This window comes from Furipterus horrens, unplaced genomic scaffold (assembly GCF_987537825.1).
Source record: "Furipterus horrens unplaced genomic scaffold, mFurHor1.1.pri manual_scaffold_2, whole genome shotgun sequence".
Classification (NCBI taxonomy): domain Eukaryota; kingdom Metazoa; phylum Chordata; class Mammalia; order Chiroptera; family Furipteridae; genus Furipterus; species Furipterus horrens.
The window spans coordinates 20,048,431-20,069,203 of NW_028327172.1; the positions used below are offsets into that span (position 1 = coordinate 20,048,431).

Here is a 20,773-nt window from a genome sequence, read left to right on the forward strand (position 1 = left end):
GAATTCTTTTGATGACATGGATATACTGGATGTAAGGCATTGCTACAGGCTGGTCCTGGGAAACTTGGGTGCGTGAAGCTTACTGAGGGGAGCTCTCAGTGTCATTCCCTATGGAAGAGAGAAGGAAGCCAAGGCGGGCAGAGGGAGAAGCTGACACAGTCACAGGAAGCTGCAGTACAAGGATGGCCCTTTGAGATGGTCCAGAATTGAGGAAAGAGGTCTGGCCTTTCTGCCACTGCATTGACCAGTCCCTGGACCCAGGCTGTGCTCAGGCAATGGAGGTGGCCCTGAGTAAGTACAGGGTAAATTTTTGGAGGGTGATAAAGTTGGTTAATATTGACACTTATCAATACTCCTAGCAGCTGAGGGAATGAATGCCTCAGTCCTAATGGTAAGGGTCTGGGCAGCATGCCACAGCATCCATTATTAACTTCAAATTCAAATGTTTGAGAGATAATAAAATAATGGGTATGGTTGTTTTAAAGCTGAATATTCATGTGTCCATAAAACTATCATCTGCAATAAAATACTATACCTTAAAAGAATTGTGTGGTAGGGGGAAAAGGTTTGGGGAGGTGGATTCTGGTGGGCAAGGATGGGGAGAATTAGCAGGTATCACATTTCTCAGTTTTAGCTGTGATTCACACAGTCCCCAAGGACAGACAACAGAAGCCCTTCTCTTTGCTCCAGACCTTCCAAAGGCATCTGGTCCAGTGGGAGATTGCTTATCTGAAATTGCTGCCTTAAAAAGAGAAATCATCTTGAACTAATAGAAAGGGCCACAAGGAGTAACAGACAGAGATATTGGGAAGCAGAGTTTAGCTATTGTTGCTTTTGCCAGTGTTGACACCAGCTATTTCTCTATTACTATCAGTTATTTCCTATGGAAAAGCTGGGCTGTGAACTGGTTACCCCCCTTTTGCAATATCCACTGCATTGTTCTGTTGATTCAAAAACTCATGCATTCTGTCAACCTCTGGCCAAGGGTGATAGTACATTGACATTTCTCTGCTCTATTCCTTTGGTAAATATTGAGATATGTTCAGAGATGAAAGAGCATTTTTGTATATAACCTGAGGGCTTTTAAATGGTATCTGTGAGTATTTCTCCTTATTTTCTCATAGTTGTCAACTCTGTTCTCTGAAACCAGAACATTGATTATCAATGTGTTTGTGTTTTTATTAGAACAACAGCTTAATTCAAATGGCTCAATTGGGGAGTAATAGGAGGTAAAGCAAGCCAACATTGAAACTGGTCTTTTATTCTTTTCTTACCTGTTTTTAAGTTAGAAACCTGGTATTTACTATGGCAGATAAGATATTATGCATGTTACCAGTATTTAGGTAAAGACAACACTGATTGTATTTAGTCTTCATTTAGAAAATATAGTTTGCACATAGACTTTAACTATCAGCCAAATGAAGGGTTATGAAGAATTCACTGTCCACTTGCAAAGAAATTACCTTAAAACAAAAAAAAATTTTAACCTTTTTGTCCTTTGGATCAGTGGTTCTTTTCCCATAACAAAACACCTGGCATTATTAAAAAACTAAAACTAAAAACATCAACAAAACGATTTCAAATACTACAGAATGGCATAAGATAAAGAAGTGAAAAACTGCCTCCCATCACAATCCTGTTCTATAGAAAGACTCATTTTTTGGTTTATCCTTTGAGACATTTTTCTATGCCATGTAAATCTCCTATTCTTGATCTGTAACTTGTATCATCCTATATAGACAATTCTACAACTTGCTTTTTACTTAACACCTCTAGGTATATATGCACAGGTCATATGTATCTGATAATAGTCCACAGTATGGGCATACAGTAATTGATTTAAGCAGTCCCTGAATGATAGGCAGGTTATCTCTAAGTCTGTTGTTCTAACAACATTGGATGGAACATGAACTGGACGAATAGATGAGGCAGAACACTGAGACCAATATGACTTAGGTGACCACATGATTCAGGTGGGAGGTAATAGCCTGAATTAGGGCATGGGGCTCTGTATGCCTTACTGATTCCCAGGACGTTTAGAAGGACTCAGTGACCAAATACATGTAGGGGGTGAGCAAGAGGAAGGCATAAAGCTGTCTTTGGTTTCCAGCTTGAGCAAATGGGTGGTAGGAGAGAACACAGAAAAATTATTCAGGAAAAAGATGACAAATTTGAAAGAGAAGATAAGGAATTTGGTTAGCATACTGGGTTAGAATTTTGGGGTGGAGATGTTCAGTGAGTGATTGGATACATGAGAGCCTGGGGTCTTTATAGAGTGATATTTATGATTGTAGAAGTAAATGAGTTTACTCAGAGAGTTCATGAAGCTAGAGAGAAAGTTGGGCTGAGAGAAGAAAACTGGGGAGCCCTAGCATCTATAGATGGGCAGAGGGAGGTACTAAGGGGTACCCAGATGAGGAGGGGAGTCAGGAGAGAGTGGGTATCTTGTAGTGGGTGACCGTGCCACATGCTGTAGGAAAGTTAGATAATGTGAATACTGAAAAGTGGCCATTGGATTAATCAGTTTCAAGGCCAACATCACTGGCCTGTGCCAGAGATGACCCAGCAAAGGGCTGGCTACTTGGCCATGCTGGTGTGGATTGAGAATAGGTATACAAAAAATGAATGTCAATTTTTTTTTTTAAGACTGTCAGTCAAGGGGAGGATGACATTGGAAGGTAGAGAGGAGAGTAGGATTACCTTTTGGCTTTAGTTCCTGGGTGGGTGTGCTGGAAGCATGTCCATATGCTAAGGAAAAGGTTTGGGTAGTGATGCTGAGGTCCTGAGTACCCTTTGTGGAAGAAATGGACGAAAGAAAGCATTAGCCCCATTGCTTGCTTTGGAGATTCCTTGGGGCAGAGGATAGCCGCTCTGTGAGTGCTTGTTCCTATAGTCTCCCTGATGCCACAGAATAGGGAAGGGACAACTCAGAACAGTGAGGGAGGGAAAAGTCACCTTGTCTAGACTTCCAGATCCCTGCAATCCTTGGGGATCTGTAGAGTGACAGAGACTCCTACAAGCACCTCCTTATTTCTGTAGCTTCATTAGTCAGCCAGCTACAGTTGCATAGATTTTAGTAGAGGTTGCTATTTTTTTGATGGGGGTGCATGGGGACCTACCTTCCACAAACCTTTCTAAGGCCTGTAGCTGGAGTTCTCCTCTTTCCCCCCTTTTACCGTCATTTGCATTCTTGTGTAGCTTGTGAAACTTCCTTGGACTGATTCTTGATCCCCATTCTCTCAGCTCTGCATTCGCTTTGGATCACTTCTTGGGCAGTTGTATGACACATGTCTCCTGATAACCCCCAAGTATATATTCCTATCTGTGACCTTCTCTCCAAGCTTCAGATGCATATATCCTACCACCAACGACAGTTGGAATCACCATGGGTACAATGCAACTCTTACTAGTTTTTTCCTGCAGGCACATCCTTACTCCCTCCCAAGTTTCCTCCATCTCAGTAAATGGTGCTGCCATCTACCTAGAGAGTCAACGCCAGAAATGTAGGTATTGCCCCTGTTTTTTTCCCTCCCATCTGCCCCAACCTACCAGCTTTCTCAGTTCTATTGCAAAAATGTCCCTTAAGCCTGGCCTTTTCTCTCTACTGCCATGGCCATCACATCAGCCCAGACAACTGTCATCACTCTATTGAAAGCCACACGGTCTCCTAACTGTCAGTTCCCCAAATACCCCATGGTATTACCCACCTTAGACCCACTCCCTTTGTTCCTACCTTCCTCCTACTGCCATTCTTTGAGCACCCGTTAGTTCTCAGCTAAAAGGCCATTTCCCAGAGCGCTCTTTGCTCATCACTCCTCCCAAAATAGGTCTCCCTTTCTTAGTCCTACCTCACTCTCCTTGCTTGCTTCCTTCATGGCATCAGTTGCAATTTTAAAATGTTTTACTCATTTATCTTCTTGTTGATATCTACCTCCCTCAAGAATGTAAGTGCTCTGAGGGCCGATTCATTGTTGCCTGTTGTCTATCCCTAGACCTGGACACCATGCACTGCACTTAGCATTTCCTGATCGAATGCTCAGCCACTTCAGCCTGGGGACATAGAGAAACCTCTCAGAAGAGGTGACATTTGAGCTGGGCCTCTTCCGGAGACTTTGTCCCCTTGGCACTTTTTGGACTTCTTTAGAGCATTTCATTATAACAGGGTGTGCTAAGTGTTTTCTTGTCTGTCTGCTCACGACCCCTGGTATATCTGAAGATCAGGACCACATTAATTCCTTTGTGCCCCAACTTATTATCATTATCACAAAGCACATTAGTGCAATTGCATTGTCTACCTTGGGAAAGAGACATCAAGGGCATGTATAGGGCAGAAGGAGATGGTTTTAAGGGAGGTGACAGGCCAAAGTTAAGAAATCATTTCCTTTCACTTGCTGGGACACATCCTCTCTTCAAGGTTCTGGTGGTCAGTTGAACTTCTCTGCCCAGGCGTCAGTAACCAGCCTTTGGACTACTAAGGACTGACAGGGTTCAAGTAGGTTACAAAAATAATTAGTTGGGTAGCAGCTCATTTTGTGAAGCCAAAAATGTATTTGTCATTGTCAATCATGTTCCCATGCTGCTGTCTTGGAAAGATGACAGACTCCCAGAGCTGCTGTTATTTTAAAAAGCAAAGAAGTTTAATCAGATGAGACTTTGAGCCCACTCCGCACCCCCACTCTTTCCCAGGACTTTCTGCCTCCTCTCAGAATGTTGTCTTTCTATTCCTTTTCCTTGTTCCTTGTGAAGAAAAGCAAGGAGAAGCTAGCATACATCTGATATTCAGATGCAAAGAAGCATTTCTTAAGTCAAAGATGATATTTAAATTGCAATGGTGAATAAAATCCAAGGCTCAACACTTCCGCTGCTTGTAAAACTGATTTAGAAAAAGAAAATGCCCAGAAGCTGACAACGTTGTTGTTAAGTGGGCGCTTTTTTAACTCTTGAAGATTTTCAATGTTTAATCATTCCCAAGAGAGTTTTCTTCTCTGGCTTCCTATTGTGGTCAGGAAGAGAAAAAAAAAGAAAAAAAAAAAAAAGCCTTGCTATAAAAAAGAATGAAATCTTACCATTTGCAGCAGCATCGGTGGACCTAGAGGATATTATGCTAAATGAAATCAGTCAGTCAGAGAAAGACCTATACCATATGATTTTACTTATATATGGAATCTAAAAAGAAAATAAATGAACAAATAAAACAGAAACAAAGTCGAAGATATGGAGAACAAACTGATGGTTGTCGGATGGGAGGGGGCTGAGGGGTTGAGTGAGAAAGGTGAAGGGATTAAGAAGTACACACAAATTGGCAGTTACAAAATAGTCATGGGGTTGTAAAGTACAGCTTAGAGAATACAGTCAGTAATATTGTACTAACTATATATGGTGTCAGGTGGGGGCAAGACTTATTGGGGGATCACTTCATAAATTGTATAAATGTCTAACCATTATGTTCTACACCTGAAACTCATATAATATTGAATGTAAACTGTAATTGAAAAAGAAAGAAGAAAAAAAGAGCCATAGGTCTAGAAATAATGTCTCATAGATGCTATGTGTTTTCTGGTAAGCTAAATGAAAATGTTCAGTATTTCTGTATTTTCTGAAGTGGATTCTTCTCTGGAGTTTTGTTGTGGCAGGGCAAGTTGAGGGGTATTTGTTGTTCCCGGTGGGACAAGACCATAGAAACTGTGCCCAATGTCTTCTTTCTTAACTCTGAGGACTCAGTGATTGGAGGAAGGGCCAGCTGATGGAACCCCCTTCCTGAACCTTCCCCGAAGGTCTTTCAGGCTGAAGCCACCCTCATTGTCCTTGCTTCCCAGGCTAGATTCCTCCAGGGCAATCAAAGTGCTGTGTTTGAGGTGAAAATAGAATCCAAGTAGAGACGCTGTGTTTTCACTTGACATAGAAGTCACTGTTAGTTGGGAGAACCAAGGATACACTTCACTGGCTTCCTCTCTCGCTGGGCAGAGAAAGCAAACTCCAGTCCCGCACCATCCCCTCCCCCAGTTGCACACCCAATTGTTCAGAAATCAGGAAGACAAAACCAGTTTGTCCAGAAGGGGGCACTGTGGAGCCTGACGGCAACCGCTGCAGGCGAAGGTGATTTTCCTGCGGTTCTGAAGCAAGAGCCAGAGGGCCCAGAAGGCTAATTGCCTCTTTCCCAGGCTGGCAGCAACTGTTGCCTTGGTTTTTAAGAAGGAAAGTCCTACCGCTTTGATTATTTACATTCCAAGTGACCTGGAGTGACTGAATCAACCAGGGGGTCTGGAGCTCTCTAGAGCCTGGGACAAGTTGGCAGAGGTGGAGAAGTGCGTTGACAGCGGTGGCCGTTTACCAGTGTGGTCCTGGCTCCTTGTCCTCGTCCTCCTCGCTTCTCGTTGAGTCACCAGCAGCGTCCGAACAAGAGTTACTGGTTCCAGAGGCTCGGGTATGTCCAACCTGGTTTTGCCTGGTTATTGACAGACTTTTTAAGGTGACAGGGCAGACGTGGGGAAGAAGAGAGGTGTTTGAAGAGGGAGACAAAGACACTTGAGGGATTGAAAAGTACATTTTGAAAAGGTTGGAAAGGCCCCAGAATAAACAACCCAAGAGTGGAAGCCTGAAAGCAGATACTCGCCTTTTCACAGTGACTAACCCACCACCCCAGAAGTCTAGCCTGTGTTCCAGCCCAACTGGAAACAGGCAGCAAAATCAAAACAGGTGTGAAAGTGCTGTGTTTTTGTTATAGGCACGCTCCCTAGGAAGTGGCCATGGAGGAGTCAGGGACTTAGCTGTGTGTCCATATGTTTGTGTAAAGAGGACTTGATCTCTTCGCCTTTGAGCTAAACTGCAGAGGCCAGCCAGTGAGATGAAGATGGCTTCTTGTTTACAAGGAGCAGAAGGGATACTTGAGTGTCTGTTTGGGGTGTTATAAATTCACCTTTGAGTTTCTCATGTCCTGTAGTCACAGGGTATTTGTTGAATAAATACACAAAAGCAGTCAAAAAGCTCACTGGATGAGTTCTTTGCCACAAGAATTTCCTATTCCTCCTTCAAGAGAATCTCAGATTATTTGAGTAGAAATGTAGGAACACAAGGACACAGGGACAGCTTCTGGGCCCTGAGCTCAGAATGGTCCTGTCATTGGTTTAATATTCTGCAGTCGCCCCATCTTGACATTCTTAACAATAAGGGGCCTTATGTTCTTATTTTGCACTAAGCCCTGTAAACTATGTAGTTCTCAAGGAAGCCACACATAGGCAGGCCTGTATGGAATACTATTAATGATGACAGTGAACAGGATAAAGGTAATAACTTTGGGAATATCCGATCTCTTGCAGTGCACTAGAATATTCCGATAATGAGATACTTTTCATGAAACAGCTTCTGGGAGGAGGTGTTGCACAGAGGTGAAAAAAACAATGTGTTTGATATTCGGAAAGACCCAAGCAAAATATCCTGGTCCTTTACTTACTGGCAGTATAACTTCAAGGAAGTTAATGAGCCTCTCTGAGACTCCGTTTATTTATCTATTAAATAGGGACAATTTCCCTCACCTCATAAGGTTTTGGAAGAAATTTAGGCAGGGATGCGTGAATCACTCGCATAGTGCCTGGGATGTGGAGGCCACCCTGTCATGATGACTGTCATTCTTCGTCTTGGAATAGCATGACTGGATTACTTTTCGCCAGCTGAACTTAGGTTGGGTTATCCATCAGTCTCTTGACTTTGCAAATTAGGCTGCTAACACTTAGGGCATGCCCACAGGTCTGTTTGCTAATTCTCATGGAGCCACAGGTGATAAGATTAGAAAACAGGTCTTAGACTTCCTTGATCTTATGAGTGGAGTGTTTGCATTAGCAAAGGTTAGAAGATTTTTCTCATGGGCTTTTAACCCTTGAGCTATTTTTACTCACAACATTTCTTACTCAAAACGTATGGTGTTTTTCCATTATATCTCCTACTCTCCCACGCCAGTGGTGTCCTACAATTCAGTTCAATTCTGACACTGTTGACCTGGAGTCAGTTAGCATCACATCCCGTAAGTGAAAGGCTCAATCCCAGGAGACTGCCCCCACTTCAGGTGCCAGTCACAAGCCCAGGTTGTACTCTTGACTGACAGGCTATAAATCCAGCGAGTTCCCACAGTCCCCTCCTCCAGTGTGAAAATTCACTAGACCAACTCACAGAAGTCAGGGAAAGACTCTACTATTGTCTCCCAGTTTATTATAAAGGGACACACTCAGGAACAACCAAATGGAAGAGGTGCATAGGGCAAGATCTGGGGGAAAGGGGATGGTGCTTTCCCAAAACCTCAGTGTGTTCACCAACCCAGAAGCTCTCAAAGGTGAGGGATTTCAATGGAAGTTTTGTTAAATAGGCAGGATTGATTGGTTCACCGGCCATTGGTCATTAACTCAATTTCCAGCTTCTCTCACCTCCCCAGAGTTTGAGGGGTGGGGCTGAAAGTTCCAACCTTCTCATCAAGCCTTGGTCTTTCTGGTGGCAGCTCCCATTCTGAAGCCATCAAGGGGCAGAGCCCTCAGCCACCAGTCATCTTGTTAGCCTATGAAAGGCTTATCACTCTGGAGAGTACTGTGGTTTTGGGAGCTGTGTGCCTTCCAGGAACCAGGGACAAACACCAACTTTTTTTTTTTTTTTTTTTTTTATTATATCACTCCCCCCCGCTGTAATATCAGGGTTTTCCCAAGCAAGAAGAGTCCTGCTGAAGCTCATTCATCTGTTCTGAAACTGTATAAAGATAAGACAATTTCAGGAGGTGTTGGGCTGAGGGACAGGGGGCAGAAAGGGTATTCAGACGTAGGTCAGATGACCAGCAGGCAGGGGCTTCATGGAGGGCAGCCGAGCCTTGGAAGGAGGGGGTGGGCTAATGACTGTTTCCTCTAACATTGAGACTCTATGATTTTCTTTCTGTGAAGCTACCCCATCAACTCCAACGACTAGTGGTTCAAGACTTCCAATACCTTAAACCAATACCTTAAAAGCATCTCAGTGGTAATCTCATGGTATGTGGCCAATAATGTGTGACCAAATGTTACAGTTTCATCAGGTAAGGTAGTATATGGGGTAAAAGAAACCCATGTGTGCTATAGAAAAAAAATGCTTGTTCTTCTAAATTTAAAAAAAAAAAAATGTGCAGGTAGTCACTAAAAGATTCCTACATAATTATTTTTAAAGGAAATCAAATAGAAAGACTTCATGTTTTTTTTCTTTTCTTTTTTTTTAATGTTATTTTTCTCAAATTTTCATGGGTCTCTGATCTTTCAGGGATACACCTATGAGTTGTGGCAGGAGTAAGCAATATTAAGGCATCATTCTGTAAGGGTGGAAAGTTTATTTATAACAAATCAATTCATTATACGTGAGAGCCATACTGGTCAGACACAAACAAAATAACAAAAGCATGACACCTTTTATATCACTAACCAGCAATAAGTATCGTTAACATAGGTATAATGTCATTTTGGACTTAGGCATGTATACATGTGAAAACATTTTAATAAAAATGAGTGCATAACCTATAAACTAATTTTTTTCTATGACATAATTTTTATAAAAGTTATTTTTTGACTTGGCAATGTGTTAAGAACATCTGTCAATAAGTGAATCTATAATCTTGTTAAATGGCTGTTTTTTATGGATGTAGAATAACTTTTAAAACAAATCTATTGTCATGTATTTAGCTTGTTTCTAATTTTTCACTATTATAAATATCCTTGTCTATACACTTCAGCAAACCCATCTCAGTGTTTCCTTAGAGTAGATTGCTATAAATGAAATCACTGGGTCAAATAGTCATTTTGACACATGTTTCCCAATTGTGCGGCCTCACGGAGCGAGAAGACTGGAAGGCAGGGATACAATTCTCTTTCTGAGTCTACCTCTCTGCAGTGTCTGTTCATCACAGTTGTAATAGGGAATGGCTCTGGGGTTAACTTTTAAGTCCTAGCCAAAACCCAAGTCAGGTTTAGACTAAGAAATGTCTTTCCCTGTACACCTGTGCCCCCCACCCCTTGTTGGCTTCAGATTTCACGGATCCTGTTGAGAGCCCACATCAATCTGTGTTGGCTGGTCACGTATTTTTGTTCCAGGGCTTGGACACAACTTGTAGAATAGACTCACAATTTCCTTATCATTCATTGTGCAGGGTTCATGCTGCGTTTCTAAGGGTGAGCTCTTCTTCTCTATCAGTAAAAAGGTGGTTCCCACTTCCCTCAGGGGGCTGGCTTCTTTCTTTTTGCTGCAGATGGAAAGCGCTGACTATCCCCTCTGTTTTGAGTAGGAATAGAGTGTCTGACAAACTGCACACATGGGAAAGGGCACCCTGTACCATGTCATCCTGCAAGGATTGTTCCCACATCCTGAACCTTCTTGTCTCAAGACCCAGCCCTACACTTTACCCCAGCGCCTCCCCCCACCCTCCAGTTGTGGTTATTCTGATTGGATTTTTTCTTACCTAATCTATAACAATGACATCTATACATATAACAATCAAAAAGGTAGATCACCCAATTTGGTCTCATTATCCGGGTAGGTCAAGCTCAAGGTGGTTGCTTTATTTAGTTTCCCAGGTGCCTTAGGAGATGACCGTCAGGGGCTGTGTCTGTGAAAGGCCAACTCTTGACTTCCCTAAGGATGAAGGGGACCATGTGGGGAGGCCAGCGATTCAGTTCGGGAAGCAGAAGGAAGAGAAACGGGAGTATAAGGCCTTGCTATAGGTCAGTGTGGATGGGGTTGCTCTTTCCAGGCTGGTCTGAACAGATTGTGGCTGAAAATTTTCATTTTGTGAGTAACTTGCAGGCTGATGCAAATCCACTTTCTTAGATGAAGTTTCTCCTTGAACTGGGCAGTAACCCAGCCATGGGCAGGCTCTGCAGGGCTAGTGTGGTGTCCTTCCTTCCCATTCAGGGGGTTCTGAGTGGGCTCTCTAAAATGCAAGACATTAGCATCTCACGGGTATCACAGCCCCATGGAGCTGGGTAGGAGCCTAAGCCTTTGGTGCTCAGGGTAAGACTGCCTTTTTTAGCTCTCTTAAGATTAGGTAACTCATGTCACCCCTCTGAGACAGACAGGCAGTGGTGTTGCTTGTTATTCCCTGACAAACTAGCTCCCGAATCTCTGAGCAGGCTTTCCTTGACACACCGTGGACTAGCTGTGGGCTTCAGATCCTTTGTGAAGGACTACTCCCCATCAGTAGCACTTCAGGACTGGACTATGTTTCCTTGGCCAAACTCAGAGCATGCTTTTGTTCTATCCCCTTCAAAAGTGAGAGTCGTGAGTGCATGTGAAAGTCGGAAATAAACCCCGACTAGGGTTCTCTGTCACGTTAAAGATAGTAAGCTGTTTCTGCTTGTTGTCACCATGGACTCAGAATGTTCCAGTCCATTTGGTCCTGACCCCCTCATTATTCTGAGGACCATAGGCAAAGCAGGGTGAGAGACCCGGGCTTTCGTTCATGTTCTGCCTTCAGCTTCTGGACCAGAAATCTATCCATTATATCTCACAATATGCTCTGTGCATTTTAAAAATTGGGAGAAAGAAGAAAATGACATTTTTCCACCTAAAGTCAAAGATTGACACTCAGGCATATTCTGAGCTTTCCTTCTTCCTGCCCGGTATGTGAGCTTTAGAAGACACATTCATTGCCTGCTTTCCCTGTGTTCTTCCCTTCACCTTGGGCCTCTACTCCCTGGGTGCTGTCTCTTTTGGAGTTTCTGGACTGTCCCCTGGCAGATGCCACTTACTTGAGTAGTCTTGGTGGAGGTGGGGAAAGCCAGATTTCCCCTAGCTTTCCTGTCCCTGAATTCCCAGAGCCTCTCACACACAAGGGGGTTGTGAATGCACCGTCTTTATTGATGATAGGGGAATAACTAGAAGGAGTAATGGTTTAAAAAAGAGATAAGCATAAAAACTACTATTCTTAGGACTTCTGAAGAAAAAAAGAAAAAAGAAAAGTCCTAAACTTTTTATGGGAAGTCTCTTGAGAGATTAGCTCATTCCTGGTGCCGGCTCAGCAAAAGAGCTCCTTGTTTAGTCTTCCACTCCCTTTTGAAAACCCCCCCTGCTGCCCTTGGGGACCTGGATGATGTCCTTGGGTCCCCATGGCCCACCCTGCTCCAGGAAAGCCTGTCATTGTTCACGGTGGGGTGTTCCTGAAGCCAGAGTCAATCACTGTATTGGGCCCAGCCAGAGCGTTGACAGGGAGTATGCTCTCTGGCCCTTGGGAGAGCTCACCTCCTCCTGGTCCTCTGGGATCCCTGGAGTCACTAGAGACTGAGCCCACACTTATCACCAGGGGGAGGAGGGGGAGGAAGTAGAGCACACAATCTTCTGAGGACAACAGTGGTCCTTGGGACCAGTGCACCTTCCATCCCTCCCTACCTATGAAGGAGAGAAATGTCTTTCTCCAAGACAACATTCCCAGCAGCCATGTCCTCTACCTACCACAGAGAGCAAATTTAGCTTTATCATGCATTGTCTTTTCCTCGTCTTCCTGCTTCACATTGTGCCCAGTGGCTTCAGGATGCAACAGAAATGGGACTCAGTACTGCGCCTCTCTAAGCCTTGGGGCCACCTGGCCCTGATCACTCCCAGTAACTAGATTAAAACCCGCAGGTTTGAGTTTTCCTGGTATTCAGTCCCTTTCTTGGCTGGTAGGACCGTGACCTTCCAGCAGATAAAGAGGAACTGAAGGTGAGAAAGTGGGGTGAACTTGGCAGGGAAAAGAAGAAGGTGTCAGCCCAACTGGCCTATTCTGACTTTTTCTGTCAAGCCACTCAGTCGCTTTCCACAGGCCACCAAGTTCATGCTCCTTTGACTGAATTTTTATTTTTAATCAGGAGAGTTAAATGTGTGACTTGGTCTTTCTTGTATCTGGACGAGGCCTTTCACCTCAGCAGGCCCAGGCCACTTGCCCTGGGCAGGGCCACTGTGGTGCACGAGCAGCAAGTGGAGGCTTTGGAGACCCAGCTGATGTGTCTCTGATCTTGTCACAACTGGATCCGGGGCAGAGCATGGATCTCAGGCCTTCATTGTGACATTGGGAACAAATCAGGACACCACCACTGCCTGTAGCTGGGGGGATGTGGGGGTTGGAGGAAGGATCCCATCCAGGGGTCCTTACACAAGACAGAGGAGTTTACCCTTAGGAGCGAGTTAGACCTGGGACTGAGGTTAGGGGCTGAGGCAGGAGTTGGTGAGGGAAGGGAAGTAAGCTTTGCAAATTGCAGAGGGAGGAAGGGCTTGATTGAACAAAGAAGTCTTCTTTTTATGAAGGGACTGGAGAATGCTCAGTCATGGTTACAAAAGAGTCTCATGGGCCGTGGGACCTCTTTAGCCATTCCCACGAGAAAAAAGCCACAGGGAAGCAAGAGGAACTGTGTGAAAGAAACACACGATAATAAAAGGGAGTCTCTATTTTTTCCCATCTTTTAAAACTGGAACATTTTAGGCAAATGAACCTTTATAATGTCTGCATACCATTTTAAGGTACATATTTTATTCATACGTAGGATGATTTTTATTTGGTTATTTTGGGTGCTGGGACCGCTCACAAATCACTAAAGGGAATGAGCAAAGCTCAGAGGAAAAGCAGTTGGTGACTTTTTTCAAATGTATGTATGTAATGTCCCTCACATTTTGTCTGACTTCCTCCTTCTGGTTACCGAATCCTAATTTGATTCAAGGCTTGCAGTGAACGCCAGTTTTGGAGTTATTTTTGCCATGTCTCTGCTCAGGAGAGTAAGGCAGCAGAAAGGACAGAAGCCTGGAATGTGGGTCACCTGCAGCCATGGCTTTGAAGTGGCCAGGAAAGGGCTCTGGTACGAGGCCTGATCAGGGACTGGCTGGCCTCTGTCTTTAACATGGCAGCTTTAGAAATCAGGGGATCTCCTGGAACTTCACACCACCCCCTGCTCAACTTGCAGTAAAATATGGTGTCGTTCCTTAGTTTAACAGATGCTTATGGAGTGACCGGCCCCCTGCGAGTCAGGGACAGCCATCCAGTGGAGCTGGCGTCCAGTGGCTGGGGACAATGCATCTATACCTGCTCTCCCTATATCCTGGCTAAAACCTTAGTATAGGACACCTGGCACCAGGAAGGAGCTAGAGATGCTTACATCTAGGACCAGCTACTTTCTGGATGAATGACTTGGCTTCTGGGAGCTGCAGCTTCCTTCTCTACCTCTATTATAGAGATAATAGCATCTACCTTGAAGGGCTGCAATGAAGGTGACCTGCTATTTAGCCAGTGCTGGAAGAAATAAGCACTCAAATAAAAAAAAAAAAATTAAAATAAAAGGTGACTGTTTAAAAACATATTACTATTTTTCTTATATCCCTCTGAAATGCCTGAAACGGTGCCTTTAACATGTATAAAACCTTCAAAGTATATTAATGCCACATATGCATCCTCCCCTTCCAAGCATACACGTGCACCTAGCCGCTGGAGAATCATTCAGAAAGGGAGACCATTGCAGATGCCAAGCCTGGACGGCTACTGTTCAGGACTCGGAGCATCCCCTGGGGTCTCTCTCCAAGCCCTCCTCTGCCCATGGGAAAGGAGCCTGGGAATCCTGGAAGCTCATACTTAGGCAGAACAAAGGTTGGGAGCTCGAGCTCCCTCACTACTTGTCTGGCCAGGCAAGTAGAAGAAAAAATAGGAAAACTCTTCGACCCTGGGAATTCCTAATACTCTGTATGGGATTGTCCAGCAGGACCCCTGCTCCAAAGCAGTGGAGGCTGGATTCCTCCGCCCACTGGTGGCTTCCGCAGCCCTGGACGCGGGGGGGCGCTGCAGCCCCACTTTTCTTCAAAGATGGCTGGCGCCCTCCAGGCCTTGCAGACTGAGGCCTGCAAGATCATTGTGGGTTTCCTTGGTGCTTGCCCGATTTCACCTGCTCTGTGCCTTCTGATGTGGCAATCAGTGGAAGGAGGCAGGACCCTTAAAAAATAAAACATAAATTGTGCATGGATTCTTCAACCAGGAAACTTAAAACCTTTGCTACCAACATATTTTTATTGCAACTAACATTTAAAAGTATATAAAAGCAAAAGGAATTTCATCTACCGCTTAAGAATAGTTACACACACTATAGTTGTAAATGATTTTTATTTATTTACCAAAGTAGGGTATTACGTTGAAGACTATTTTATTCGCTGTTTCACTTAACAATATACCCAATAAGCTTTCTTAGACATTCTCACTATTTTTTTCGAAGTGACTTTGGGTATTGGGGACTACCAAACCTGCGGTTTGAAGCCCAAACTTATTGAGGTTGAAGATGAAAAATAAAGCATCTTAATGAAAGTTCCTACTTGAAGCAAGGAGAAGCTTAAAATGATTCCAATTTGGTCACTTGGAGAGCAGCCTCTGACCAGTTTTAATTTTTATGGTGGGTAGAAAGCAGGTGACTCTTCCTAAGACTAAAAGTGCGGATTCAACCCTTAAATTCCCTGAGGGAGGCCTTATTTTCAAACCTGGCCCCATTTCCTTCTGGACTGGTTGGCAGTCAGGTGGGCTAGTTGGTTCTCCCAATGGCAAAGGTAGACTTTAGCTGTATATCTAAAGGGGTTATTTGGGGCAGGGGCATAAAAGTAGAAACAACAGCATAGGCTTTGTTGTCAGACTGGCACAGGTTCAGATCCGAGCTCTGGTACTTGCTGTCCAGCTGGGTAACCTTGGGTCAATTAATTGCTCAGAGCCTCATTTGTAAATTCAGTAATAAAACTCTTACAGGATTGTCATCAGTATCAAGTCAAGTATGTATGTATGTATATGCATGTGTGTGTGTGTGTATGTGTGTGTGTGTGTGTGTGTGTGTGTGTGTGTATGTGTATGAATGACCTGATATATGGCTGGCAGATAATAGGCACCCAATGCTGTTAGGGATCAGCAAACTTTTTCTGCAAAGAGCCAGATAATAAATATCTTCGGCTCCACAGACCATTTGGTCTCTGTTGCAAGTATTCAACAATATGTAAATGAAGGAGAGTGAATATGTTCAAATAAGAGTTTATTTATAAAAACAGATGGCAAGTTGGATTTGACCCCTGGGCAGTAGTTTGCTGACCCTGCTCTAGGTCATTGCTGTCCAAGAGAAACATAATGTTAGCCACATAGGCAACATTAAATTTCTTTATAGCCACAGGAAAAAATAAAGAGAAACAGGTGAAATTAGTTTTAATAATATATTTTATTTTTACTTCAAATTATATAAGCCATTATGGCTTCAACATGTAATTGAGATGAAAAATCATGAATGGGGTATTTTACTTTAATATTTGGTACTGTTTTTAAAAATCAGCTGTGTCTTTTAAATTTAACAGTACCCCTCATTCCATACTAGTCACATCTCATGTGCTCAGTAACTGTATTGAATAACAGCTTTGAACAGTGCTTCTCAAACTGGAGGTCATAACCACTTAGTGGATCAAGAAATCCATTTATTAGGAAAAAGTCGAATTTTAAAAATGAAATAGGGGGTAGAAACTATCATAGCACATTGCACATACAACAGATATGAGTTGTTCCCTGCAGTTTTGTGCGTGCATGCATGCATGTGTGTTTGTATGTGTGTGCCTGTGTATGTGCTGGGTCATAAGAAGTATAAGATTGTTGTTGAACATGTTTGAAATTCACTGCTTTAGATGTGAAAGTCAGGGTTTTTGTTTTGTTTTTTAAAATCAGACTGACTGAGGTGTTCAGCCTCTTCCTTGCACTGTGGCTGTGTCAAAGCTCTCTGTTGATCCAATGGATGAATGTCTGAAACCAGCCAAACCAGTTACTAAATGTCATACTGAACGTTTTAAAAATACACATCAAAATTCCCAACTTTAAACTGTACTATCTCTATACTTAGTTTCAAAGAATTCTCATTTTACAGATAGCAAACTGAAACCCTGGGGAGGTGAAATGTGTGATCGAGACCCAAAACCTCAGCAGTGGTTTGGGATGAGAATAAGGAAGGCCATGGGCCCAGCTGGAGAACAGCTCCATCCTCACCTGCGGGGGCTCCACTGGTGCACGTGAAAGGGAACATGGGTCAATCCACCCCATGATTTAAGTGTCATGAGTCAATTGTTGCTTGGAATTTTTGAATACATGAAACAGAAGAGATACTACTTTACAGTATTTCATTCTCTTCTTGACATTTTTTCATTGATTCTTCCACCAATTTTTTCTGAGCATCAAAAGACAAAGATGACAAAGGTTCAGGCTCTGGGCTCCCACAGGTCACAATGCAGAGGGAAAGGTCCATTTCCTGAAATAAATTCTGGGTAAACCTCACCCTTTAACTGGATTCAGTTTTCTTCCTTTCCCCCCACGGAATTGATATGTAGAAATAACTGACTTTGGTACAAATCCTGCCTGTACCATTTCTAGGCTGTGGAACTGAGGCCATCATCTCTCAGACTCAGCTCCCCCATCTGTAAAATAGGGATAATAATTTTAGCCTTGCTCTAGCTGGGTAGCTCAGCTGGTTAGAACATTGTCCTTTATGCCAGGGATGCAGGTTCGATCCCCCGTTAGGGCACATGCACGAAGCAGCCAATGAATGTATGAATAAGTAGAACAACAAATTGATGTTTCTGTTTCCCTCTTCCTCTCTCTCCTTCTCCTCTTCTCTCTCTAAAATTAATAAATAAAATTAAAATGATAATTTTAACTTTATAAGTTTGTGGTAAAGATTAGTTGGGAAAGATATAGGCGGAGAGAAGAAAGGTTTAAGTGTGGGAAATACTTTTACATATGAATTTTTTAAATTTATAAATTTATTTTTTATCCTCACCTGAGGATATGATTATTGATTTTAGAGGGGAATGGAGGGAGAGAATCATCAATGTGAAAGAGAAACATCGATCAGTTGCCTCTTGCATGTGCTCTGACTAGGGACTGAACCTGCAACCCAGGCATGTGCCCTGACTGGGAATTGAACCAGTGGCCTTATGGTTTACAGGATGATGCTCCAGCCAACTGAGCCACACTGGCCAGGGCTATACATGAGTGTTTGATATGAATCAGGTTTCGTAATAATATAGCAAATTCAGAATAGAAATAATTTATTTTTTTCACTTCCCCCTCCTTCCAGAAGGGTGCAGTGTGAAGCCAAGAAATGCATTGTTTGCCTTACTTTAGTGTCCTGATGTTTAATAAGTTACAGCCGGCATTTTTAAGATATCTTTTTCCCACCCATCCCTATCTCACTCTCACCCCTACACAGCTTCTGTCAGGAATTCCACATTCATGAAAAAATATCCCAAAAATGTTGGACACTTTTTAAAACAAACAAGGACTTTTATAGTTGTTGCTGTGGCAGCCAGCACTGTCCTGTCGGTTACCCAGAGGGAATTATTAGTGAGCTTTGTCCAGAACATGGTCAGTGTTCACACCCATTGTCCTCAAGGGGAAGGTAATGTGGCTCTAACAGCAAGAGCGGTCACGGCATCGAGAAGGTGGGGGATGTGCTTGCCTGCTCGTACCATCCCTGGGGAAGACCCGAATGAGCCAGCCATCTGCATGGGATCCTTTTCAGCGGCCAAAGACCCTAACTGGCCTGTTCTTTCATTTCAAGAAAGAGTTGACCCATTCCTGCTCAGATGATCCTTCCTACAAATTCAGACAGCCATCTCTGTTGACTGGTTGACCAGGAATGAATCCATATACCGATTCCATGGAGAACAAGGGAGGCCACTGGAAGACAAGAAAGTGAGAAACTGCATGTTGGCAACTTACTGAGATCCTGAGCCTCGCTTTCTGTTAGGTTCCCCGGCGAGTCCTTCCCGCCGGTCCCTGTTCGGTGTGCCGCTTGTGAGGGTCTCTGTCCCGCAGATCCCTCGGCGCGGATGAAAAATCTGACTCAGAAACGCATTGTCCGAGGAGAAAGGAGGGTCAGTGTCTCTCATAGGAGATCACCGATCACTCCTTTCTCAGTTACAGTTTTTACTGAGTTTGCTACGTGCAGAAATGCATGGGGTTAGCACGCAGACCCCCACCAAATGGCCGGGAGTAAGAATAAAGGGAAGGCAGAAATCAACAAAGGGAGACAGGTGGGAAAACAGTGAGGTGCCGAGGCATATCATAGAACTCCAGCAGCCTCTTTTGCCTTAAATATTTTGTTTCCACATCCTACTGGTAAGAACTTGGGGCTACACAGAGCAAGCAGGCTTCATCCGCTTCAAAGAGTACATGGCATTCCTATTCTACTTCTAAAATCCCCCTGGAGTGTGGGACTAGTGGCATGGTATGTGGGGCACAGTGGCTACAGCCCTTTGTGTCATACATACTGGTCTCCCACAGCTTTCCCCATGTAAAATGGTTCAGTAATAGAACCGAATCTTTAGGGGGGGTTGTGAGAATAAATGCCCAGAAAGTGTGTGGAGAAGGTACCAGTCCACAGTAAGCCCTTAGTACCTTAGCTATTAGAATTGAAATGGTTAGCTCCTAGGCCATGTATCAGGATTTCTCTATTGTCCAATATCCTGAAATCTGTTAGGGTATTCAAAATACAAACTTGCAATGCTGATTTTTTTCATTTTTGAAAATAAAAATTGATTTTTTATTATGCTTCCTTTTAAAAGAAAATGCTTAACATAGCCACCCAACTAATAAACTGTCTTTTCCTCAGTGTTGAGGTTAGGTTTACACTAACATCCCTGAATTTCATTGCAATGATATCTGAGGGTGTTATGTCTGAAAGTATCTAGAAAATATGTCCATTTTAAGGGACACATTCTTTTTCTGACACAGTAAGAGTGAGGAAGGTAGAGAAGGCCAGATGGGCCTAAGCATTTAGGTATTCCATTGAAGGGGAAAACCTAGCGGTGTGGAAGAAGTGTAGCAAGGAATATGGGTAAGGGCCAGAGGAAATGAAAATTTTAAAGGCTGGTTTTCCTCCTTGCTTTCCATCTCCTCTGTCTAAATTCTTCTAATTCTGGTGAGACACGTTCCTGTAGGGTCAAGATTTTAAAAGTTTATTGTATAAGTTGGTTAGAAGATGTTAAGGAGGATCCAGGGAGCCAGAGAGAACTGAAAGTAAGCTCTGTGTCTTTGAAGGATCGCACCTTGGGGAAAGATCAAGCTGGGAGAACAGATGGCTGGCCTGGTGCATTGGGCATTGGTGTTCTGAGATAACTCCCATGTCCCAAACAGGATATCTTTAAGGTATTTCAAAAAGGCCATTTATTGCCAGCCACACCTTTCTGCCTAAAAAGAATAGGAGGCAAAGCGCTGCAAAACCTTTAGGCTTTAGAAACTAAACAGGCTGTGTGACTTGGGAGAAATTGTCTAACCTTTCTGGGTCTCAGTTGCCTCATACGAAAAAAAAAGGAGATAATATTTCCCTTGTAAACTTGTGATGAGAATGAAATAAATTATCTGTGACATGCTTGTCATCTCTTAGGCTCTCAGCACCTGTTATCCCCTTTCTGTTTACTGAAAAAGCTGTCCATTTCTCTGATTCATAAAGAGGGGGGTAAGAATGGTTTGAGCTGAGAGAGTTACTGGTCTTCTTAAGTTATAACCTAGAAAGAGGCTAAGGGAGAGCTTTTATTTTCAGAGATTTCTATTTCATTCTCTTGTCAACTCACTCTGAGCTCCACATGTAGAATGATCTCAGTCGTCAGCTTGTGCGTAAACCACATATTTCTGGGAAATTTAATCAAGTGCCTCTCTAAGAAGTGTGCCATATTTAGGCATATGGTTACCTTTTAGGTACACAGTAGTACAGGGTCAACCATACTGCCTGCAGACTGTGACTATAGGTGACCTTGGCGTATC

General features: G+C 43.4%; 1 protein-coding gene across 2 annotated transcripts in view; it reads left to right on the plus strand.

Annotated features, from left to right (window-relative positions):
• The window catches only part of SLC1A2 (solute carrier family 1 member 2), a 133,176-nt gene that overhangs the window by 8,268 nt on the left and 104,135 nt on the right, over positions 1–20,773 (plus strand). Inside the window, exon 1 of one of the 2 annotated variants that reach the window (XM_090262691.1) lies at positions 6,336–6,424. The exons of the other annotated variant lie outside the window; for it this stretch is intronic. The gene's annotated coding sequence lies outside the window, so the exon portion shown is untranslated. Of the gene's footprint in view, positions 1–6,335; positions 6,425–20,773 lie in introns of those variants that run through there. 2 annotated transcript variants of the gene reach the window in all.